This window comes from Protopterus annectens, chromosome 12.part0 (assembly GCF_019279795.1).
Source record: "Protopterus annectens isolate FY-2018-M chromosome 12.part0, PAN1.0, whole genome shotgun sequence".
Taxonomy (NCBI): domain Eukaryota; kingdom Metazoa; phylum Chordata; order Ceratodontiformes; family Protopteridae; genus Protopterus; species Protopterus annectens.
The window spans coordinates 1,112,683,745-1,112,710,436 of record NC_056746.1 but is presented as its reverse complement, the minus strand read 5'-3'; positions in this window follow the sequence as shown (position 1 = coordinate 1,112,710,436).

Genomic DNA, 26,692 nt, shown 5'->3' with positions numbered 1-26,692 from the left:
GTTTGCCATGACATATGTCATGGTTAGTATACTGTGCCTCCGTCTACCCGTGACATAACAGTGATACCCAGGGTAAACCTATCATCTCCCATCCACTCATCAAGATTCCTCTTGAGGAGAGTCGATGAGTGACTCTTTGGCTAACCTGTACTGGGAGTTTACTCAAGAGTGGGGGTGGCTTCTGTGTCATGGATCATTCGGTACAGCTTGTCCTATGTATGTCAGTGCTGGGGTTCAGGTCTCTCATGTGCATAGCTGCTGCCATTCAGATTGTACAAGGTGCAGCATGTTCATTGATTCCAGCTTGGACATGGCTTTATACATCAGGCACAACTTGCCTCTGGGTGGGCAGTATGGCAGTGTGTGGAGCTGCAGTTTGTTTAATCAGGCAACACATGGCATCTGTTCAAGCTCTTTGATACTCCTGGTGAGGTACTTTTGGGTACTTTCCAGTTGATGAAGGTGTCTGCTGAGGTACATCCCACAGGGGCTACTGTAGTCAATTGTAATGCTGATGAAGGATGACTGCAGAGCCACAGTGACCTCCCCTGATCTAGATCTGACAATCTTCATGATTAGGTGGGTATATGGTATGTTTCTGTAACCACTACAGCCACATGCTTGTCCAGTGCAGGATATCTATCAACTTGTGTCCCCAGGTCTCTTATTACATGTTAAGTACTTAATGGGTTAACACCTATGTGGTAATTGGTGGGCACTTACTGTATATCCACAAGGGTTGACTATACACTTTTCTGCAATTAGCTTGCTAACATGGCTATGGCACCAGTTGTCTGTTTCTATGTGGCCCTTTTGTGGGATGCTTGTGTCAGCTGGAGGATCAGATATGGTGGGCAGTTTGTAGTCCTCTGCAAACTTGTTCAGACACAGTCCTTCCATGTTGGCCTGTACCTATGGGACATATATACCAAATGAGGGAGGTCCCAGGACCAAGGCTTGTGGGATGCCAGTTATATCTGGTTTGTAGTCTGACATGGCTGCAGCATTTCTGACCATGTCAGTTCTGTCCTTGGTCTGGTTTGCAACCCCTCTACTGACATAGGGGTTTATATTTAAGCTGGTGAGCTTATCTATAATGAACACGTGGGGTATTGTATGGAAGCCTTTGCAAAGTCCAGCTACGCTGTGTGGACCACATTCCCCTCATCAATGACCTTAATGACTGTTTCAAATGAGTCAAACATGTTTAAGGGGCAGGATCTGCACTTAAGAAAGCCACAGTGGGTCGGGTCCAGTGTCAGTAGGTCCCCAATATCTTTATGTCTGCGGTACATGCTGATCCTTTCCATAGCTTTGCAGACCAAGCTTGTCAGGATTCTGGGGTGGTAGTTTGCAGTATCCATTCAGGCAACACCTTTGTTGAGAAGGACCACTGTTGTTGTACACTGCTCTTTGGGTACATATCCTGTAGTAAGGCTGACTTTGAACAGTAGTGTTATTTGGCATTCCATTCTTCTTGGAGTCCATGTTGGACTCAGCCAAGGACACCATCTCATACCATTGATGCTGTGTGTTTTGCTTTGTAGATGCTGGTTGTTACCTCAGCATCTGCAATGTCAGTGTCCAGCACTCTGCTGGGATAGATATTTTGCATTTTGGGGGGGGGGGGTTGCACTTCACCTGTCAGGTTGGATGTTGGCAATATGTGTGTGTGTGTTTGGTATGTTGTTTGTAATATTTGAGTGATTCAGAGCATATCTGTGAATTCCCAACAAGGTTCCTGCCATCAGTTAAGAAAGCCTTGTGATTATTCTTAGTGTCCTGTACAATTTGTATCTTCATAGGTTCATAGGTTCATACTAGGCTATCCGCCTTAGGGCATTTATAAGCCTAGCCAGAGTGTGTGTGGCTTTCGCCACCCCTTGCTATGTAAATATTATGGCCATTTATAATTTACTTTACTGTGCCTCTGTCTGGACGTGACACAGTGAAGACCCCCAGTGTACATCTATGATCATCCATCCACTTGTCAAGATTCCTGTTGAAGAGAGTCAGTGAGGGGCTCTGCCTAACATGGAGTGGGATTCTGTTCCAGGGTGTAGGGAGCCTCTGGATTATGTATCTGTCCCTCCAGCACATCCTATTTCATTATGTGTTGAGGTTGACATCTCTCACTCTCACAGCTCCAATGGATTTGGGTTTTCTGTGGTGGAGCATGTCCATTAATCATGTGTTGGACATGGCCTTGTACAACATGCATACAACACCTCTGTGTAGGCAGTATGTGACTGCATTCAGCTGGGGTGTCTACAGCCAGGCAGCATATGACATATATTTGAGACTCTTTATCCTATTGGTGAGGTACCTTTGAGGTCTTTCTAACTGCTGCAGGTGTTGGGTAAGGTACATCCCAAATGAGGCATTGTACTAGATTATGGGTCTGATAAGAGAACAGTATAGGGGCACAATGACCTCTGCTGACGTAGATGTGAATCCTTTCATGATATGGTGTCCAATATCAACAGTCTTCCTAGCCACGTTGGCAATGTGAGTGTCACATAACAGGTTACTGTCCACTTGTGTCCCTAGGTCCCTGATTACTCCTTCCATACATTATGGATTACCACCTATGTGGTAATTTGTGAGTACCTTGTTTGGTATTTGGTGAGACATTCATACTGTCCAGTGTCTTCAGGACAGCTGGGTGGGGTTCCTGTGTGTGAGAGTGTGGTCTGTAGCATGCTACAGACTGTGCAGCAGTTTTGCCTATGGTTAGTTGCACATGGGTGGTCTCCGATGCTTCGTGCATTGTCAGTTACCTGGACGTGTGGGTGTCTGTGCTGAATATGGATACTCCCCCTCCTTTTATGTTTTGGTCCAGGTTTTGGGGCCATAACGCATGATATGAGGTATAACCTGGTAGTGCTGGTGTGTTGTCAGGAGCCTTGCTGCAGGTTTCTGTCACTGCACAGACATCAATGTTCTCCATACTGGGGAGGGCCTCAGGAGCATGCATATTGAGGTTTACATGTCTGGCATTGGTCAGCATTACCCTTATGTTTCTTTCCACTTATGTTTTCTAGGGTGGTGGGTTAGTCTTTTCAGCCTTGCCTACGAAAGGCTCTATGGAGGTGGCAAGAGCCTTATCCAATATCCAGATGCCCAGGGGTAACAGGTGCAAGCCATCCCTGGAACAGCAGCATGGCTTGTCAAGCATGACATCCCAAGCAGACAGACATTGGATCCCCTTGGAATGACACCAGTAATTGTGCCACTTGTTAAATCTGATCATTCTGTGTTTGTACTGTGGCATCATTCTTGGTAAGGGTAGGATGCTGCACACGGTCAGTGTCATACCGGCCTGGACTACATAATCGGAGACCTCATCTATGTCTCTTTTCATGTAGTCTGGGGAGGTACATCTCAGGTCATTTACGCCAGCATGGACAATGGCTGCATCATATTTCTACTTGCTTTGGGGTGACCTGCGTACTTCTGTTATGTGGCGTATTGTAGCGGCCTACAGGCAGCTTACTGCACCCTTTCCCTTATTCAGTCTGGTGAGCAGGACAGCAGTGTGTCTGACTATGGAGTCACCGATTACAACTGTATCAGGCATGTTGTTTCTCCTTCTGGCCTGTGAGTGTTTGGCACACCAGCTTTGTGTACTATGTGTTGCATGTGCTATGTTTGGAGGTAGTGGTTGCTTGGGTGTCTGCTTTGGAGGCCACTGTTGATGTGGTGTGTTTGTAATTAGGGCCTCTGGGAATGTTTTTCTGTGTTTATGTCTTTGGTTTGCAGTTGTGATAGGTCTATGTGAGACTGGGTTTGTGGTGTGTGTGGTTACCTTCTCCTCCTGACTACTTTTGACAGTACTGGGTTGAGAGAGCTCAGCCTCCGGTTTGGATAAATGGTTGCATCTCTCACATATATTTGTATTTCTTGGGGTGGAGGTGAGGGTTGTCTGTGTACTTGGGGCAGGTGTAACATTTCCTCAAGATTCACAGATTCAACTTGTTGTAGCTGGCCTTAGTGGATTGTATGTGTGGACATATTTTATTGCCATACTACTGATCAGTGATTACTTCCCTTTTTATGTTTGCTCTATCATGTAGTAGCTTCCTCATTCTCTTGCATGGTTTGGTAATGGCTGGAGTTCACCATTCCAGATGCCTGCAGGTATGGCATTGTGTCTTGGTTTTATTTGGGATTGCATAATCCAAGCATTCCTGGCAGTGTTCATGGAATGCCTGCATAACAGGTTCTGAGGTGTGGCCCATATTTTGCACCTGCACAGGGCCTTTAATGGATTCCACATCAGTTTGGAGGAGTGCAACTTTTGCTGTACACATGTTTTTCACTGTGGTTTTCTGGCCAGGGACTGTGGTCAGGATGTGTATATCCGGTGTGATTACTCTATGGTCTGGTCTTACCAGTGAGGGATACACTTCTCATCTTGCCATCCAGTACCCATGTTGCTGATTATCACATCCAGTATGCTTACCCCTCTTGTGGGAGTGGTACGCTGTTCCTGGGCATTTTGGTTTATGGATTCTAGGAACTTTTGTCCTACAGTGTTGGAGCTAGTATAATGCCCCAAGTCTATGTTTGGGTATTTTCAGTCACCCAATATAATGTGGTTTGGAGGGCTTGATATATTCATGTATTCCAACGTAGGCCAAGTGCAGTTCCTGGTGTTAGGATGGTAGTCTGTAGCAGGCTATAAACTGGGAGGCAGTTTTAGCCACTGTTACTTGACCATGACTAGTCCATGCTGCTTCTTATTGTGGTACCAACATGGGGGTGTGGTTATCCTTGACAATTATTTCTAGTCACCCTCCTTTTGTAGCTTGTTCCATGTTTTCAGGCTGTACAGCACAGTATGAGGTGTAACCTGGTAGTGTTAGGGTGCTGTTGTGAGCCTTGACCCAGTTTTCTGTTACAGGACCGATATCAACATTCTCCATAATGGGGGAGTTTAGACTGCATGCATCTTGCTGTTTAGACTTCTGCCATTGGGTAGAATTACATCTAGGTTCTTATCCCTTGTGATACCTATGGAGGTTGGTTTGTGTTTTGAGCCTTACCTATTCAAGGCATGCTGTGGGTAACAACAGCCTTTGCCAGTATCCATAAGGCCTGGACTGATAGGTGCACCCCACCCCTAGCAGGTTGAGCATCATGTCATGCTCGGCATGTCATCCCAGGCTGGCACACATTGGATCCCCTTTGACTAACTGCAATACTTCAGCCAATTATTGCAATTGATCAACTCATCTTCATATTGTGGCATCATGCTTGGTGAGGGTAGGATGTTAGTCAGGGTCATCAAGTTTGCATATACTACATGGTGTTACATTGCTTAACACATGACATTCATGCCTCAGGTGGTGCTGCAGAGCTGCCTCTGTCGGATGCACATACTACATTCCCTGTACATGTCTGAGAGCAGGTTATGTCATTTTAGGCATCCCTGTTATTATATGAGTGAGTCAGAGAGGGGTATCATTCTCAGGGTTCCTATTGAGCCAGTGTATGTGCTATGTGTTGCCTCTTTGCCAAGGCCAGGGCATACTGGGCACACCTCCTTCTGCCTACTGTGGCAGGCTCAGGTTGTTCCTCCTCTGAGTCACGCTCTGCCTGTGATGGCCTTGGCAATGGTGGGGGGCTGTTTGGCCCGGCCCTATGCTGGTCCTGCTGCAGCTGTTTTCGCAAGATCATATTATGTAGCAGAGCACATACCATGACAATTTGGGTACGTGTAGTTGGGGAGTACTGCAAGGCTCCACCAGATGTGTCCAGACACCGGAACCGTGACTTGAGCAGCCCAAACACACACTCTATTACATTACATGTTTGTGCGTGTGCCTCATTATGGCATTCCTGTTAAGGTGTGTGTGCGTTTCAGATGGGTGTCATCAGCCACGGCTCCAGTGCATAACCTGCATCCCCCACTAGGTGTCCATGTGGGATGTCCCCATTGACAAATGTCTGATACAGCTGCGTCAAATGCCAGATATGGGAATCATGGTAGCTCCCAGGGCAGCCAGCACACACACATTCATTATCATGCCCTGGGCATCACACAAGACCTGGCAGTTGGTGGAGGGGAAGCCCTTGCGGTTAATGTAGGCCCTACTCCACTCACCGGCTGGTGCTTTGATGCGTATGTGCGTGGAGTCTATTGCACCCACTACCTCAGGGTATTCCGCTATTTGCTGGAAGAGACGCATATTGCTGGCCAATACCTCACGGGCATTGGGGAAATATACATGATCACTGACATGTGCTGACATGGCATCCAGGAACTGGTGCAGTACCCTGGAGACTGATGCCTGTGATATCCCCATCATATCACCAGTTGGTCTCTGGAAGGTAGCTGTTGCTAGTATTCTTAGGCCGACACATACCTTGGTTTCCACTGGGATGGGTTCCCCTCTATTGGTTCTGTGTGTGAGGTGTGGCCTGCACAGCTGCAGGAGGTCTCTGTCCACTCTATAGCACTCCACTATCTCCAGCTCATGTAACCCGTGGTAGGTGACACTGGGCCTGTACACTCTTCTCCGTCTCCTCACTGTGGGTTGTCTGGCACCATTTGCATTGTCACCACCCTCAGCAAGTAGCATATGTCTCCTTAAGACAGCTATGGCAGCCCCTAGCATTTCTGCTCTGAGTTCTGCTTTTTCAGTTTTCACTTCTAAAAGCTTACTCCTGTCTTGCAGTGTTTCTGGAGAGAAACATCCTGCACTGCTGCTTGCAGAGTTTTAAGTGCTTGGCTGGGCTACTATTCTGCCTGTGTAATTGCCTGCTTCTAATTGTTTTCACCTGCTAGCTCCAGCAGTATTCCCTGCCAGCTTCCTGTTTCCTTTCTGTTTCTTCAGGGGGGAGCAATGCGCATACCAGCAGAAACACGCTCACAGTGGCTTGCAAGCGTGCACACATGCTTACACGGTTTAGAATCTTCTTATTAGGGTTAAAACACACGCACACCAGTGCAAACAATCTTACAAGTCTGCCAACAGGCTCCCACATGCTCAGTCTGCCTTACACGCGCGCACACTGCCCTACTCGTGCCGCATGGTACGCACACGTGCGCATGCATGCCCAGCAAGAAACTTTGGTGTAAGCAACAGTGTACACCTTCCATTTCTTGGCATTCCCATGCTTATCTTGTGGCACTCCTCTTTCCATGATATGTGTCTGACATCTGTCATGTAACACTGACCTCCAATGAACTGCATTTCTTTCTGCCATTCCCCCCTGTGATGTCACCTATCTCCCACTCTATTCCTCCCCCTTATGTATCTCTTACACTACTCAGAATGTGCTCATTTGCTATGTGACAGTGGAATTCAGTATCCTAACACTCATTTACATCAGATTGCCTACTAATGCTTAGTTACATGTCTTAGACTCAGCTTCCCCCCTTAGCAACCACTAAACGGTGGCCATGTTGTTTTTGGTCTGCTGGTCCCTGCATTGTAAATCCATGTATTGCATAAAACCCACATTTGTGGGTTTATAACCTTCATTTTTATGTTTTATATAGCGCAGCCCATTTGTGCAGGGCTGCGCTGTGTTTAAACACCGTCGATCGCCGAAAAAAAAAAAATTATTTCTCATATTTGCATCTGGGTAGCTTGCCAATGGCCACATATTTGGCCATTGGCATGCTGCCTGACACATATGCACCCTTTATTTGGAGCTGACATGGCTCCATTGTGTTATTTGCAGAACCGTACTCAGTTGTCAACTGTGTACATTTCTGCAGCTAAATCGGCTCTTACACAGGCTGCTTTGGGCTTCCTGGATCACTAATCTACCTCATTTGCATGCCTTTCGGCTGCAAGTGAGGTGATTAGCATATCCACGCTCACTCCGTGTAAGAGCCGTTTTAGCTGGTCTCTTACACGGAATTTCGGGCTGTTCCTGGATCGCGAGGGCTGCATGGAGTCTTACACTACTCTTAGACTCCGTGCAAGCCTTCGTGAATCCTGCCCAAAATGTATTAAGAGATCTCACCTTTAGTCATTTCTCCCTGTTTGCTTGGCAAAGGATAAATGTTTTCTGTGCAGAAATGTGTGCCAATATCTTCTGTACTTTATGGTTTTCTAATGTCTTTAAGTTTCGGTGATGTGAAATGTTGTACATCTTACATGTTGTGTCTTCACTGGCTGGCAGAAAAAATAGCTTATTAATTGATTAACTTTATTTCTTTCTTCATTTAACATTTGCTAACTTGGTAGGTGAAATGGCCCTTGTACCCTTCTCATCCATGACGTGGACCAAGTGTGATTTATCAGATACAGCTAGAACAGAGTATAAAGTAAAAAATGCACCAAGATAACACACAGCAAACGTTTAATCACAGCAAAGTACAAAGTGGTAAGCGCTTTCACAACCAAAGTTGCTTCATCAGACACCACAGTAAAAAATGCACAGGTTTAAATAGAGATTCTAAAATGCCAATTAATCAATAAAAATCACACAATGATTAAGTAGCAGTGAAAAACAATTAAGCCTCATGCTCAAACTAAAAAAAGCATTGCTTAAAAATATTGCTTAAAAACATTGTACAAGAAGGAATCAAATACTATACATGAGAAAGCACTTAAAAAACTTATAAAATCATTATAAAACATGGAAAAATACTAGGCAGGAAAAAGTTAAATAGAATACTTGGAAACTAATAGTTAAATACATTAGACTAATTTTCAAAGAAATTAGCTAATCTTAATGCTTGAGATGTCTAGCCTTTAAAAAAGGGACCAAGGAAGTAGTAGCATTCAAACCAGGATACTTTTCAGCATTAAGTTTCAAAATCCAATTCTGTTCATGTCCCTCTGTGATATTCTCAATGTCACCACCTCTGGGGTTTCTATGAATATGTTGTAGAACAAAGAACTTAAAACAAATAGAATGCTTAAAGATCGTATTCTAAACCACCTAAGAGATATTAGTAATAATAAACCATCAAATGCTCTAGCCAATCATGTTATGTCCAATGGCCATTCTCATTCCTTTAAGTTCAACCCCATCACTATGCAGAGCAGTTTTGTCTCTTACTGACTCAACTAAAATAATGAAAGCTGAGATAAAAAACCCTTGAGGCAGCTGCCCATGTGACCTTTCAGTTTTGAACAAATAAGCTGTGAAGAATCAGTCAAGAACAGATTACATGGCACCATTGAGACTGGTCTATTGAAGAAGCAAATAAGTAAAATGGAAAGAATGAATGTGGGAAAGGTGATGGGAGCAAAGTGACCCAATGATATTTAAAGACGTGAGAACAGTGATAGTATCCATATTTACAGGGATCTTTCATAAATCCTTAGAAATGCATAAAGTGTATAAGGTGGCTGGTGTAGTGTATATATATATATATATATATATATATATATATATATATATATATATATATATATAGATAGATAGATATATGGGTTTACTGCTTTACATCGAAAATACACCTCTTCAGAATAAAGCAGTAGACCCTACACTTCAGCGAAAGTCCACTTAAACAAAAGTGCACTTTCGCTGAAGTCTAGTTCCCAGGCTACACACAAAAAAAAACACACTAAAACATGTTTTTGCAAGGGGGGGGCAAGCTCCCCTGCACCCCCCTACTTAAATATACCAACTCCGAGATCGCACTGCTGCGGGGAAATTAGGGAATATTCCCATTCCTCGCTGTAGTGTGACTGCTGAAGTCAATGGTCAAAGCTTCAGTACTTCGAACAAGTGGACTCGGTGAAGTGGGGTTCGAAGTAGTGAAACTTCAAACATATTGACGGATCCCATATATATATATATATATATACATAAATAAAATAAATAATACCACTGTAAGTTAAATGACTATGGAGAGCTTTTTTATGGGACAGATGATACCGAACACTTTAATATGGCAGACAGGATAGTGACAAAGGGCATTAGATACAATAAGTATTCTATATTTATAAAGAGAATTCCTGCTTCATATACTGATAGAATTATTTAACCCTCTGTGGAAGCATTGGATGAGTAATAGGAAATGGGTATAATCTATTTTGATTTCCAGTTAGGTGTCTATACCTGAGTAATCTTTATAAGCTAGAAATTGATTGTATAAATCTAAGGTGTCGCTCTCCTACTTTGGACACAATAGAAGAGTCTTCGTAGGTTCTGTTTAAGCAACTTTATTTTATACAAACACATCATGATAGAGGTTTACTGACTTTAACTTAAGTAACTTCTATACAAACTAACTGCTGTAATCATACATGCTTACTCTCTGGCTGCACTCTCAAAATGGCACTAGGAATGGCACGTGCTTGACATTTATATGTGCACGCTCAGTCTTTGACGTACTTCTTAAAGACACAGCACACAGCACGTGCACTCTGATCTACATAAGGTAAACTAAAAGCTCACTCACTTTGGCAAGACTGACAGTGAAAGCCAGAGAAATGTGCTCAGAGTAGAGACGGGCGCAAATAAAACTTCTTTTGGGCTGGGTGGAGTGGCCATTGTTATCAAATTAAGTGAATGGTAACCCACTGTGATGATAAGATACTCAAACATTAAATACATTTTCTATTGAGGGTTTTCACCCCGACCAGCCAAATAGTCAATGTAATCAACTATGACATCATCTTAGAGAAATACACCTTTTGTAGCAATCAGAGTTCTATCTCATTTTGGTAAACTATAGAACATCTAATCCATTATTTGACAATTCAGGCTTCATGAAATGCTTGACAGACTGAATTCTTCTAATTGTGACAATTCCTCATATAGATCTGTTCTGAGATTAGTTCAATACTTTTTCACTCATTGATAATTTACATTGTGAACTTATTTTCTCATAAAAAACTTATTTATAATTTATATTAAAATTTGAAAATAATTGACAGATAAGACATTTACTTGTTTCTTCTGAAACATTTATAGAAAATATCTACTTGAATTAAATGAAAACTGGTTACAGTTAAATTCATTAGCATCTTTGTAACCTAAAGTATTAGGAATTCCTTAAAATTGTTCACTCGCTACCGGTAACTAAATTGCAGGCACATATATTACTTTGAAAAGCCACTCATTTATAATAAAACACTCCTTTATGCATGTTACTTTTTAGAAATTCCTTAGAGGCTTTTACATTTCCATAGCCTAAGAATCCCTGTCCTAAGCAAATTTTTGTGATTCATTCTCTTCACTGTGATTGTTGAAATATCTTAAATTCTTCATAAGGGATATTGCACTGTCCTTATGACTGAATAAATGATGACTGAGCATCCCCCCAGACAGAAATAGCCATGCTTTACTAAAGTACTAAACCCATGGTTATGGTCCATTCACTACTGCTTAATTTAGACTGGGACTAACATATTTAATTTATAATGCTGGCCCTATTATACAACACATTCTTCTTATCTTCATATATTGCAGGTAAAGTAGTTTTTACACAGTAGAGACACTTTGCCCTCTGGTACAGTTCTTCAGAAGCTATTTCAACTTCTTCAGTAACGTATGCAAAAAGAATTTCTCATATTCAGACACAGAGGTCATAGTTAAACCACTGTCTTAAATGTCATTTCTGCAGAGATTCATATAATTTAGCATTCAGAATGATTTAGAGTATACATATCTGAATTGTTTCTTAACAAAATAATAAAATGTATATTTTAGAATTCAAAGTGGAAACAAGCACAAATTGCTGAGTGAGAGCAATTTTCCTTACTAAGATCTCTGTTGAATGGACTGCATTTTCATACTCTGCCTCAGAGTCATTTGAACCCCTGCCATAGAAATAACAGGCTTCCACATAAGGCTATAAGATCCATTTGATGATGCGAGTGAGAACATTTGTCTGCCATTTTGTTATTTCCCATATGCACCATTTTACACATAAATTCAATTTAATGTAATTGGTATTTGACTTCTTTTCACCATTTTTTACATTTCCACGTTAATACCATCTATGTTAGTTTTGCTGAAACCATCACATTTCAGCCTTTGTGTCATTCGTGTACATAACAATATACTTGTTTTTTAGGAGACGCACTGACATTCTGTTAGCAGTGCACTCTCATTTGGGTAACATTGCACTCACATTTGTGTAACAATACACTCACATTTTGGTAACAATGCACTCACATTTTAGTAACAATGCACTCTCATTTGAGTAACAATGCACTCACACCAGTGCACTCACATTTGGTTAACAGTCCACTCACATCTGGGTAACAGTCCTCTATCATTTGGGTAACAACACACTCACATTTGAGTAACAATGCACTCTCATTTGAGTAACAATGCACTCACACCAGAGCACTCACATTTGGGTAACAGTCCACTCACATTTGGGTAACAGCGCACTCACATTTGGGCAACAATGTCCTCTCATTCTGGTAACAATGCACTCACATTTGGGTAACAATGCACTCTCATTCAGGTAACAATGTACTCTGCTGCAGCCTTATCTAGCTATAAGGTGTCTTTGCTTCTAGATTAATTTATGTTGCTTTTTTAATGCCTTCTCAAGTGAGAAATCTTCCTTAGAAAGTGAATTTTCGTACATTTTCACAATATACGTCACAGACAGACTCTGGGCAGGATTCACAAAGGCTTGCATGGAGTGTAAGAGACGTGTAACACTCCATGCAAGCCTCGCGATCCAGGAACAGCCCAAAACTCCGTGTAGGAGACCAGGTAAAACGTCTCTTACACGGATTGGGCGTGGATATGCTAAATACCTCACTTGCAGCCGAAAGGCATGCAAATGAGATAGAGTAGCGATCCACGAAATAGAAATAAGCCCATGTAAGAGCCGTTTTAGCTGCAGAAATGTACTCTGTTGACAACTGAGTACGTTTCTGCAAAACTCACAATGGAGCCATGTCAGCTCCAAATAAAGGGTGCATATGTGTCAGGCAGCATGCCAATGGCCAAATATATGAACTGCACTGTATAAAACATAAAAATGAAGGTTATAAACCCACAAATGTGGGTTTTATGCAATACATGGAATGACAATGGAGGGACCAGCAGACCAAAAACAACATGGCCACTGTGTAGTGGTTGCTAACGGGGGAAGCTGAGTCTAAGACATGTAACTAAGCATTAGTAGGCAATCTGATGTAAATGAGGGTTAGGATACTGAATCCCACAGTCACATAGTAAATGAGCACATTCTGAGTAGTGTAAGAGATACATAAGGGGGAGGAATAGAGTAGGAGATAGGTGACATCACAGGGGGGAATGGTAGAAAGAAATGCAGTTCATTGGAGGTCAGTGTAACATGACAGATGACAGACACAGATCAGGGAAAGAGGAGTGCCATAAGATAAGCATGGGAAAGTCAAGAAATGGAAGGTGTACACTGTTACTTACACCAAAGTTTCTTGCTGGGCGTGCATGCGCACATGTGCGCACCATGAAGAGCGAGTAGGGCAGTGTGCACATGTGTAAGGCAGACTGAGCATGTGGGAGCGTGTTGGTAGATTTGTAACACTGTTTGCGCTGGTGTGCATGCACTTTAACCCGAATAGGCAGATCCTGAACCGTGTAAGCATGTGTGCGCGCATGTAAGCCACTGTGAGCGTGTTTCTGCTGGTATGCATGCTGCTCCCCCCTGAGGAAACAGAAAGGAAAAATAAAGCAACAGAATTAGTAGGAAGCTAGCAGGGAATACTGCTGGAGCTAGCAGGTGAAAACAATTAGAAGCAGAGAATTACACAGGCAGAGTAGTAGCCCAGCCCAGCACTTAAAACTCTGCAAACAGCAGTGCAGGACGTTTCTCTCAAGAGACACTGCAAGACAGGAGTAAGCTATTAGAAGTGAAAACTGAAAAGCTGAACTCAGAGCAGAAATGCTAGGGGCTGCCATAGCTGTCATAATGACACATAGGTGACTTGCTGAGGGTGGTGACAATGCAGATGGTGCCAGGCAACCCACAGTGAGGAGACGGAGAAGAGTGTACAGGCCCAGGGTCACCTACCACGGGTTACATGAGCTGGAGATAGTAGAGCGCTATAGAGTGGACAGAGAGCTCCTGCACCAAATAGTGGAGATGTGCAGGCCACGCCTCACACACAGAAGCAACAGAGGGGAACCCATCCCAGTGGAAACCAAGGTATGTGTTGGCCTAAGAATACTAGCAACAGGTACCTTCCAGAGACCAACTGGTGATATGATGGGGATATCACAGGCATCAGCCTCCAGGGTACTGCACCAGTTCCTGGATGCCATGTCAGCACATATCGGTGATCATGTATATTTCCCCAATGCCCATGAGGTATTGGCCAGCAATATGCATCTCTTCCAGCAAATAGCGGAATACCCTGAGGTAGTGGGTGCAATAGACTGCACACACATACGCATCAAAGCACCAGCCGGTGAGCAGGGTAGGGCCTACATTAACCACAAGGGCATCCCCTCCATCAACTGCCAGGTCGTGTGTGGGGCCCAGGGCATAATAATGAATGTGTGTGCTGGCTGCCCTGGGAGCTACCATGATTCCCACATCTGGCATTTGACACAGCTGTACCAGACATTCGCCAATTGGGGACATCCCACACGGACACCTAGTGGGGGATGCAGGTTATGCACTGGAGCCGTGGCTGATGACACCCATCAGAAACGCACACACACCTGAACAGGAACACCATAATGAGGCACACACACAAACACGTAATGTAATAGAGCATGTGTTTGGGCTGCTCAAGTCACGGTTCCGGTGTCTGGACACATCTGGTGGAGCCTTGCAGTACTCACCAACTACATGTACCCAAATTGTCATGGTATGTGCTATGCTACATAATATGATCTTGCGAAAACAGCTGCAGCAGGACCAGCATAGGGCTGGGCCAAACACCCCCCACCATTGCCAAGACCATCACAGGCAGAGCATGACTCGGAGGAGGAACAACCTAAGCCTGCCCCAGTAGGCAGAAGGAGATGTGCCCAGTATGCCCTGGCCTTGACAAAGAGGCAACGCATAGCACATACACTGGCTCAGTAGGAACCCTGGGAATGATACACCTCTCTGACTCACTCAAATAATAACAGGGATGCCTAAAATGACATGACCTGCTCATAAACATGTACAGGGAGTGTAATATGTGCATCCGACAGAGGCAGCCCTGTAGCACCACATGAGGCATGAATGCCATGTGTTAAGTAATGTAACACCATGTACTATATGCACACTTGAGGACCCTGACTAACATCCACCCTCACCAAGCATGAAGCCACAAAATGACGATGGGATGATCAATTGCAATAATTGGCTGAAGTAATGTAGTTAGTCAAAGGGGAGCCAATGTGTTTCAGCCTGGGAAGACATGCTGAGCATGACATGATGCACCACCTGCTAGGGTTGGCGTGCACCTATCAGTCCAGGCCCCATGGATACTGGCAAAGGCTGTCAGTACTCACAGCGTGCCCTGAATAGGTAAGTCTCAAAACACAAACCCACCTTCATAGGTACCACAAGGGATAGGAACCTAGATGTAATGCTACCCAATGGAAGAAGTCTAAACAGCAAGATGCGTGCAGTGTAAACGCACACAGTATGGAGAATGTTGATATCTGTCCTGTAATAGAAAACTGGGTCAAGGCTCACATCAGCACCCTAACACTACCAGGTTACACCTCGTACTGTGCTGTACAGCCTCAAAACATGGAACAAGCTACAAAAGGAGAGTGACTAGCAATAAATGTCAAGGATAACCACACCCCCATGTTGGTACCACAACAGGAAGCAGCATGGATTAGCCATGGTCAAGTTCCAGTGGCTAAAACCGCCTCCGAGTATATAGCCTGTTGCAGACTACTGTCCTAACACCAGGAACTGCACCTGGCCTATGTTGGAATACATGAATATATCAAGCCCCCCAAACCACATTATATTGGTTGACTGAAAATACCCAGACAGACACTGGGAGCATTATACTAGCACCAACACAGTAGGAGAAAAGTTCCCAGAATCCATAAACCAAAATGCCCAGGAACAACATACCACTCCCACAAGAGGGGTAAGCATACTGGATGTGATAATCAGCAACATGCGTACTGGATGGCAAGATGAGAAGTGTATCCCTCACTGGTAAGACCAGACCATAGAGTAATCACACCGGATATACACATCCTGACCACAATCCCTGGCCAGACAACCACAGTGAAAAACATGTGTAAAGCATAAGTTGCACACCTCTAAACTGATGTGGAATCCACTAAAGGCCCTGTGCAGGTGCAGAATATGGGACACACCGCAGAACCTGTTATACAGGCATTCCATGAACACAGCCAGGAATGCTTGGATTATGCAATCACAAATAACAACAACACACAATGCCATACACGCAGGCATCTGGCATGCTGGACTCCAGCCATTACCAAACCATGCAAGAGAATGAGGAAGCTACTACATGATAGAGCAAACATAAAAAGGGAAGTAATCACTGATCAGTAGTATGGCAATAAAATATGTCCACACATACAATCCACTAAGGCCAGCTACAACAAGTAGAATCCAGCTACAACAAGTAGAATCTGTGAATCCTGAGGCAATGTTACACCTGCCCCAAGTACACAGACAACCCTCAACTCCCCCCATTAAATACAAATATATGTGAGAAATGCAACCAATTATCCAAACCGGAGGCTGAGCTCCCCCAACTCAGTACTGTCAAAACTAGTCAGGGGGAGAAGGTAACCACATACACCACAAACCCAGTCCCACATAGACCTATCACAACTGTAAACCAAACACATAAACACAGAAAAACATTACCGGAGGCCCTAATTACAAACACACCAACAGAGGCCTCCAAAGCAGACCCCAAGCAACCAGAACCTCTAAACATAGCACATGCAACACATAGTACACAAAGCTGATGTGCTAAACAGTCACAGGCCAGAAGGAGAAACAACATGCCTGATACAATTGTAATAGGTGTCTGTATAAGCAGACACACTGCTGTCCCACTCACCAGACTGAACAAGGGAAAGGGTACAGTAAGCTGCCTGTAGGCTGCTACAATACGCCACATAACACAAGTACGCAGGTCACCCCAAAGCAAGCAGAAATATGATGCACTCATTGTCCATGCTAGTGTCAATGACCCGAGATGTACCTCCCTGGGCTACATGAAAAGAGACATGGATGAGCTCTCTGAGTATGTACTCCAGACCGGTATGACACTGGCCGTTTGCAGCATCCAACCCTCACCAAGAATGATGCCACAGTACAAACACAGAATCATCAGCTTTAACAGGTGGCACAATTACAGCTGTCAGTCCAAGAGGATCTAATGTCTGTCTGCTTGAGATGTCATGCATGACAAGCCATGCTGCTGTTCCAGGGATGGCTTGCACCTGTTACCCCTGGGCGTCTGGATACTGGATAAGGGCTTTGCCACCTCCTTATAGCCGTACATAGGCAAGGCCGAAAAGACTAACCCACCACCCTAGAAAACATAAGTGGTAAGAAACATAAGGGTAATGCTGACCAATGCCAGATGTGTAAACTGCAATATGCATGCTCCTGAGGCACTTCCCAGTATGGAGAACATCGATGTCTGTGCAGTGACAGAAACCTGCTGCAAGCCTACTGACAGCACACCAGCACTACCAGGTTATACCTCATATCATGCGTTATGGCCCCAACACCTGGACCAAAACATCAAAGGAGGGGGTGTATCCATATGCAGCACAAACACCCATACGGCCAGGTAACTGACAATGCACAAAGCAGCGGAGACCACCCATGTGCACCTAACTGTACTCAAAACTGCTGTACAGTCTGTAGCATGCGACAGACCACACTCTCACACACAGGAACCCCACCCAGACATCCTGAAGACACTGGACAGTATGAATGTCCCACCAAATACCAAACAAGGTACTCACAAATTACCACATAGGTGGTAAACCATTATGTATGCAAGGAGTAATCAGGGACCTAGGGACACAAGTCAATAGTAACCTGTCATGTGACACTCACAATGCCAATGTGGCTAGGAAGACTGTCTATATTGGACACCGTATCATGAAAGGATTCACATCTACATCAATAGAGGTCACTGTGCCCCTGTACTGTTCACTTATCAGACCCATAATCTAGTACAATAACTCATATGGGATGTACCATACCTGACACCTGCAGCAGTTTGGAAGACCTCAAAGGTACCTCACCAAGAGGATAAAGGGAGTCAAATATATGTCATATGCTGCCTGGCTGTAGACACCCCAGCTGAATGCAGTCACAGACTGCCTACACAGAGGCATTGTATGTCTGTTGTACAAGGCCATGTCCAGCACAGGAGTAATGGACATGCTCCACCCCAGGAAATCAAAGCCATCGGAGCTGTGAGAGTGACAGATGTCAACCTCAACACATAATGAAATAGGATGTGCTGGAGGGACAGATACATAACCCAGAGGCTCCCCACACCCTGGAACAGGATCCCACTCCATGTTAGGCAGAGCCCCTCACTGACACCCCTCAACAGGAATATTGCCAAGTGGATGGATGATCATAGATGTACACTGGGGGTCTTCACTGTGTCACGTCCAGACAGAGGCACAGTAAAGAAAATCATAAATGGCCATAATATTCACATAGCAAGGGGCGGCGAAAGACACATACACTCTAGCTAGGCTTACTAATGCCCTAGGGTGGATAGCCTAGTATATACCTATGAACTTATGAAGATACAAATTGTACAGGACACTAAGGATAATCACAAGGCTTACTCAACTGATGATAGGAACCATGTTGGGAATTCACAGATATGCTCCGAATCACACAGATATTACAAACAACATACCAAACACACACACATATTGCCAACATACAACCTGACAGGTGCAGTGCAAACGCCCCCCAGAATGCAAAATATCTATCCCAGCAGACTGCTGGCCCCCTGACATTGCAGATGCTGAGGTAACAGCCATCATCTACAAAGCAAAACACACAGCAGCAAAGGTATGAGATGGTGTCCTGGGCTGAGGCCAACATAGACTCCAAGAAGAATGGAATGCCAAATCACACTACTGCTCAATGTCAGCCTTACCACAGGATATGTACCCAAAGAGCAGTGTACAACAACAGTGGTCCTTCACAACAAAGGTGTTGCCTGAATGGATACTGCAAACTACCACCCCAGGATCCTGACAAGCTTGGTCTGCACAGCTATGGATAGGATCAGCATGTACCGCAGACATAAAGCTATCGGGGACCTACTGACATCGGACCCTACCCAGTGTGGCTGTCGTAAGTCCAGACAATACCCTACATGTTCAGTATGGATATGTTCACCAGCTTAAATATAAACTCCTATGTCAGTAGAGGGGTTGCAAACCAGACCAAGGACAGAACTGACATGGTCAGACATGCTGCATCCATGTCAGACTTCAAACGAGATATAAGTGGCATCCCACAAGGCTTGGTCCTGGGACCTCCACCCGTTCCATATATATGTACCATAGGTACAGGCCAACGCGGAAGGACTGTGACTGAACATGTATGCAGAGGAGTACAAACTGCCCACCATATCTGACCCCCAGCTGACACAAGCAACCCACAAAAGGGCCACATAGAAACAGACAACTGGTGCCATAGCCATGTCAGCAACCTAATTGCAGAAATGTGTATAGACAACCACCGTTGATATACAGTAAGTGCCCACCAATTACCACACAGGTGTTAACCCATTACGTACCTAACATGTAATGAGAGACGTGGGGACACAAGTTGATAGATATCCTGCTTTGGACAAACATGTGGCTGTAGTGTTCACAGAAACATACCATATACCCACCCAGTCATGAAGGTTGTCAGATCTAGATAAGGGGAGGTCACTGTGGCTCTGCAGTCATCCTTCATCAGCATCACAATTGACTACAATAGCCCCTGTGGGATGTACCTCAGCAGACACCTCCATCAACTGTAAAGTCCACAACAGTACCTCACCAGGAGTAGCAAAGAGCATGAACAGATGCCATGTGTTGCCTGATTAAACAAACTGCAGCTCCACACACTGCCATACTGCCCACCCAGAGGCAAGCTGTGCCTGATGTATGAAGCCATGTTCAAGCTGGAATCAATGAACATGCTGCACCTTGTACAATCTGAATGGCAGTGAGCTATGCACATGAGAGACCTGAACCCCAGCACTGACATACATAGGACAAGCTGTACTGAATGATCCATAACACAGAAGCCACCCCCACTCTTGAATAAACTCCCAGTACAGGTTAGCCAGAGAGTCACCCATCGACACCCCTCAAGAGGAATCTTGAGGAGTGGATGGGTGATGGTAGGTTTACCCTGGGTATTACTGTTATGTCACAGGTAGACGGAGGCACAGTATACTAACCATGACATATGTCATGGCAAACTCCACTTACAATGTGTGTCGAAGGACAAACACACTCTCTGACTAGCATCAGAAATGGCCTAGGGCACATTGCTAGTTTTTTCCAATGTCCACCTATGTTGTGGAATACACTACCAATGTTGAACAAGCCTGGTGTAGGTAGTCCATATCTGAACATAATGCAACATGGTCATATGTGCACAACTGGCCCCTACACAGTCTGTTGTGCTCACTATGAAGATATCAAGCAGTGATAGGACTAAAGCCCAGGATACTGTTCACCACAGTGAAAGTACTGAACCAATACACTATACGGTACTACAGTGTTAGGTCATTATGAAAGGATGTTGACAACTGTATGCAAAGTATCCCATGCAATCCCTGCAGGCACAGTATAATCCCTGTTGTGGTCAGACACAAAGCACTTAGCCAGTAAGTACACAACATGACACCCAACACACAACCATAAACGTGAGATATTGTTGAAGTTCACACCCACCCAAATATGTGGTGGGCTGCAGAGTTCAACATATGGAAAGCTCACACTGGGCATACTCGCACACTTGGATAAATGAGGCATATGTCAGACAACATGCCATGGAAAGGCTGAACTAGGCATGCTCACACACTTAGGCCATATCTCCATTTAGCAGTTGGCCACACATATCTGGTATTTGTACGTGTCATTCCAGGAACCAACCACAACACAGCAATCTGCCCAGTGCACACAGTAAATGACTACAGAGACATAAGTGATATAGTGGATCGCCCTCATATTCAAACATCTTCCACAGATGCACAAGTTGTTCATAGGAACAGGGAATGCTATGGCAATAAAGACCTGCAAACAGTCTAACAGCAACAAATATTGTGCATCTGACAATTAAACATATGGGTGTAGAGGTCAATACTAGGCTGTTTGCCCTAGGGAATGACAGCTTAGCCAGAGTGTACTTGGCATATGCATCCCCACTACAGTAGGCTACTGTGCCACTGTAAAGTAGGTCACATAAGGCAACGTGTGAGACTAGTGTGCTGTGCCTCTGTCAAGCAGGGACACAGTGGAGATCCTAGGGTATGAATGTGCTAAGCCACATCCATGTTGTTGGTGTGTGCTGGAAGAGGGTTGCTGAGGACCTCTAACAGTAAGTGGGCATCAATAACAGACTGAGGGGAGCCCTATCTGCATTTTCTGGACAATTCCACTGTCAACACTGTGTTGTGATGATTATGTGGGATTGAAGTGTCATGCCGGTACTGTTCAGAGGTGTCCTCCCTCTGTGGGCTACAGCTCTGCAATGTATTAACTCACTCTGGCTGTTGGACGGCTCATATATGGCTGGTGTACACCTGACAGGTGTCCTGTTGTGGAGCAGTCATGGGTATATGTGGGATAGCATGATCAATGCAAACCTTACACATGCTCATAGAATGCAATTGTGCAGAGAGGCCAGTATAGTCCCCCAGCATGGGTCCTTTGAAGTCGTCCACCCCAGTCTTCACAAGTGTAGAGTCTGCTTGTGCTAAATACAGTTTGTTTGCAGTGACAACCTTGCCTGGGGGTGGGGATGGGATATGAATGTCCAGGGAAAGTTGGGAATGGTCATATATCAACAATGGTGGTCTACCTCTGGTGTGGAACAGTGAGTACCCATGTTGCAGATGGACAGGTGCAATATGTATTCCCCCATGTGGCTGTGGTGAGTGGTTCTGCCATAGCACATGGACCCACAAATTGTACTGGCTGTAGGGTAATGTTGTAGAGGCCTGAGTAGTTCCCACACACAATATGCCTGTACCTGATGTTAACAACTGGAATGGTGTATGTGAACACCTGCATATCCCGGCAGTGTTCCCAGGGAAGCAAAGTGTGTGTCCTGGATGTGGGAGTGGTGTTCTGGACTGGTTGTGTTGTGTGTTACAGGTCCTGTGGTCACGAAGCATGGTATAGAACATAACCTGCCAGTGCGATGTGCATATCTGACCCTGAAGTAGGTGGCTGCAAATGCATATATATGCTATCCCCCACCTGACAGGTAGTACTAGATGTACATACCTCTGTAGAAATAAAGATGTCAGCACCCTATAAATACTGCCGATGCAGAACCGATGCCCAGTAATTTGGATAGCGCGCTCTGCTAATGCCTCTCTCTCAAGTCTCTCTCTTCTACGGACCCTGGAAATTACCGCCCCATAAGCTTGACGAGCCTTTTCTGCAAAGCTATGGAGAGGATCATAATGGAACTCATAAATAAAGACATTGGGAACCTACAGACACTGGATCCTACCCAATTTGGCTTTGTCAAGGGCAGATCCTGCCTCTTGAACTTGGTTGACTTTTTCGAAACAGTCACTAAGGCCATTGATGAGGGTAAGGCAGTTCACACAGCCTACCTTGACCTAGCAAAAGCGTTCGACACAATACCCCACTCGGGCATCATAGAAAAGCTCACCAGCTTAGATGTAAACCCTTATGTCACAAGATGGGTTGCAAACTGGCTCAAGGACAGAACACACAGGGTTAGAGTTGCTGGTGCCATGTCAGACTTTAAGCCGGTCATGAGCGGTGTCCCACAGGGCTCAGTCCTGGGCCCCCTCTTGTTCGGCATTTATTTTTCTGAAGTGCAGGCAAACATAAGGGGATTGTGGCTGACAAAATTTGCAGATGACTGCAAACTGGGCACCATAATTGACACTCCATCAGACACAGACATCCTCCAGAGAGGTCTCATAGAAATGGATAACTGGTGCCAGAGCCATGGCCTTAAGCTAAATGCCAAAAAATGTATAGTCATACCCTTTGGGAAAAACAAGGTAACCCCTAATTACCACATAGGTGGTAATCCATTAAACACGGAAGAAGTTATCAGGGACCTGGGGACCCAAGTTGACAGTAACCTCTTTTGACACTCACATTGCCAAAGTGGTTAGGAAGACCTTCTACATTGCCCACCTGATCATGAAGGGATTCACATCCAGATCAGGAGAGGTCATTGTACCCCTGTACTCTTCACTTATCAGACCAATGATTGAGTACAACGCCCCATTCGGAATGTACCTTACCCGACACCTGCAGCAGTTGGAAAGCCCCCAAAAGTTCCTCACCAAAAGGATAAATGGGCTCAAACATATGTCATACGATGCCCGACTGAAGAAACTCCAGCTCTATTCAGTCGCATACCATCTGCTCAGAGGTGATCTGTGCCTGACATTCAAGGCCATGTCCAACCTGGAATTAATGGACATGCTCCACCTCAAAAAATCCAAATCCACCAGAGCCACGAGAGCAAGAGACTTAAACCTCAACACGGATTATAAATAGGACGTGCTGGAGGGACAGATTCATCACCCAGAGACTCCCTACACTATGGAACAGAATCCCAGTCCATGTGAGGCAGAGCCCCTCACTGACTCTGTTCAAGAGAAATCTTGACGAGTGGATGGGAGATCGTAGGTTTACCCCGGGAATCATCTCTATGTCACTGGTGGACAGAGTCACAGCAAACTAATGGGTATAGTATTCTCATCCTAAGGGGTGTTGAAAGCCACACACATTCTGGCTAGGCTTATAAATGCCCTAGGGCAGATAGCCTAGTATGAACCTATGAACCTATGAACCTAAGTGCCATAATATAGTTAGGTAGGAGTTTGAACCATGCAAATGCTCAGTATGTGCGCGGGTGAGCGGGGTTGTTGTGTGTGCAAGTCTGTGTGAGGGAAGTGTCCCTTTTGGTAACTGGGAAAACACTCTACAGGATGCACATTCCCCTTTCTAAGCACTGATGATGTCAGCACCCTATAAGTATAGCAGGAGAAGTGAAACCTCTCAGTAATACAAATAGCCCACTCCGCTAATGCATCTGTCACAAGTGTCATAACAAAATTGGTTAGGTGTTTGAATCCTGCAACTGTCTAGTGTGTGTGGAGGGGGATTAGTGTGTGTGTAAGTCTATGTGAAGGAAATGTCCCTTTTGGCAACTGGGAAAACACTCTACAGGATGCACATTCCCCTATCTAAGCACTGATGATGTCAGCACCCTAAAAGTACAGCTGGAGAAAAGAAACCTCCCAGTGATCCAAATAACACACTCCGCTAATGTATTTCTTTCAAGTGTCATGACACTGTTAGATAGGGGTTTGAAACCTGCAAATGACAAGTGCGTGTGTTTGGATGAGGGGAGTTTGTGTGTGTGCATTTCTGTATGAAAGACATGTGCTTTTTGGCAATCAGGAGACCACACTACATGATGCACATTACCCTTTCCAAACACTGATGATGTCAGCACCCTATAAGTACAGCTGGAGAAGGGAAACTTCCCAGTAATCTGAATAGCGCCCTCTGCTAATGCATCTCTTTCAAGTGTCATAACATAATTAGGTCGGCGGTTGAAACCTGCAAGTGAGTGTGTTGGGATGAGGGGAGTTTGTGTGTGTGCATTTCTGTATGAAAGACATGTGCTTTTTGGCAATCAGGAGAACACACTACATGATGCACATTACCCTTTCCAAACACTGATGATGTCATCACCCTATAAGTACAGCTGGAGAAGGGAAACATTCCATTAAACCGGATAGCACACTCCGCTAATGTGTTTCTCTCACGTGTCATAACATAGTTAGGTGGGGGTTTGAAACCTGCAAGTGTGTGTGTTGTGATGAAGGGAGTTTGTGTGTGTGCATTTCTGTATGAAAGATAGGTGCCTTTTTTGGCAATCAGGAGAACACACTACATGATGCACATTACCCTTTCCAAACACTGATGATGTCAGCACCCTATAAGTACAGCTGGAGAAGGTAAACATCCCAGTAATCCGAACAGCACACTCTGCTAATGTGTCTCTCTCAAGTGTCATAACGTAGTTAAGTAGGGGTTTGAAACCTGCAAGTTTGTGTGTGTGCATTGCTGTATGAAAGACAGGTGCATTTTGGCAATCAGAAGAACACACTACATGATGCACATTACCCTTTCCAAACACTGATGATGTCAGCACCCTATAAGTGCAGCTGGGGAAGAGAAAACCTCCCAGTAATCTGAATAACACACTCAACTAATGCGCCTTTCTCAAGTATCATAACATAGTTAAGTAAGGGTTTGAAACCGGCAAGTTTGAATGAGGCGGGTTTGTGTAAGTGCAATTCTGTATGAAAAATGTGTGCTTTTTGGCAATCAGGAGATCACACTACATGATGCACATTACCCTTTCCAAACACTGATGATGTCAGCACCCTATAAGTACAACTGGAGAAGAGGAACTTCCTAGTAATCCGAATAGTGCGCTTCGCTAATGTGTCTCTTTCACATGTCGTGACGTAGTTAGGTAGGGGTATGAATCCTGCAAGTATGGGAGAACAGATCCTTTTGGCAAATACTACAATACACCAGATGCTGCATATTCCCCCAGTAAACACAGGGGATGTCACCACACTATCAGTACAGCCAAACAGGGCTATTTGCCCGGTAATGCCAATAGTACGATCCGCTACTAGGTCTACTACCACTGTCAGAGCACAGATAGGTATGTTTTGGAAACCCACAACTGCCACATGTGGTTGTGTCACACAATATGACCATGTGTGGGTTGTTCATAACAATGCATGCCATTGCCTAAACCAGCAATGGCAATGCACACATGATGTATGTGTGTGACACATACACATATATACCTGTGACCTTCAGTAGTTACCATATCTGACACGTGCCTCAAGTGGATAAATGGTATTCGCAATGCATAACATTATGACTGTGTCTTACTGTGCAGGGGCCGCACATGGTGTGTGTCTATACAGTGTGGGTTGTATATGGTATAATACCAACAGCAGGGGATACACATCTGGTCTGGGCCATATAGTCCACATGTAGTCGATGAACAGGTGCTGCATGTTTCCACCTGTTGTGGGAGTGGTAACATGCTATTCCACTGCAATTCAGTGACTATATGCTGGGAACCTTTCAGCTAGTGTGTTGTAGCTACAGTAATGCTCACACGCAATGTTTGACTGGATGCAGTCCAGCCATATGAAGGCATTTCTAGAGACTGTCATATTGCCAGTGTTGTTAGGGAGGACAGGTGGGTTTCCTGTGTATGGGAGGGTTGTGTGTGCCAGGCTATGAACCAGAAGGCAGTCCAACACACTGTTAGCTGCTCATGGATAGGCCCTGATGCTTTGTGCTGTGCCAAAACCCTGGAGGTGTGTGTATCTGTGGTGCCTTGAGATACCACCCCCCTGTCCATGTGTGTTACATGTGTAGGGGACGACAGGCATGGTATGAGGTATAACCTGGCAGTGATGGGTTGCACCTGTGAGCCATGAATCAGGAATCTGGTACTGCACAGATATTGCAGTTCACCGTGCTGAGGACAGTG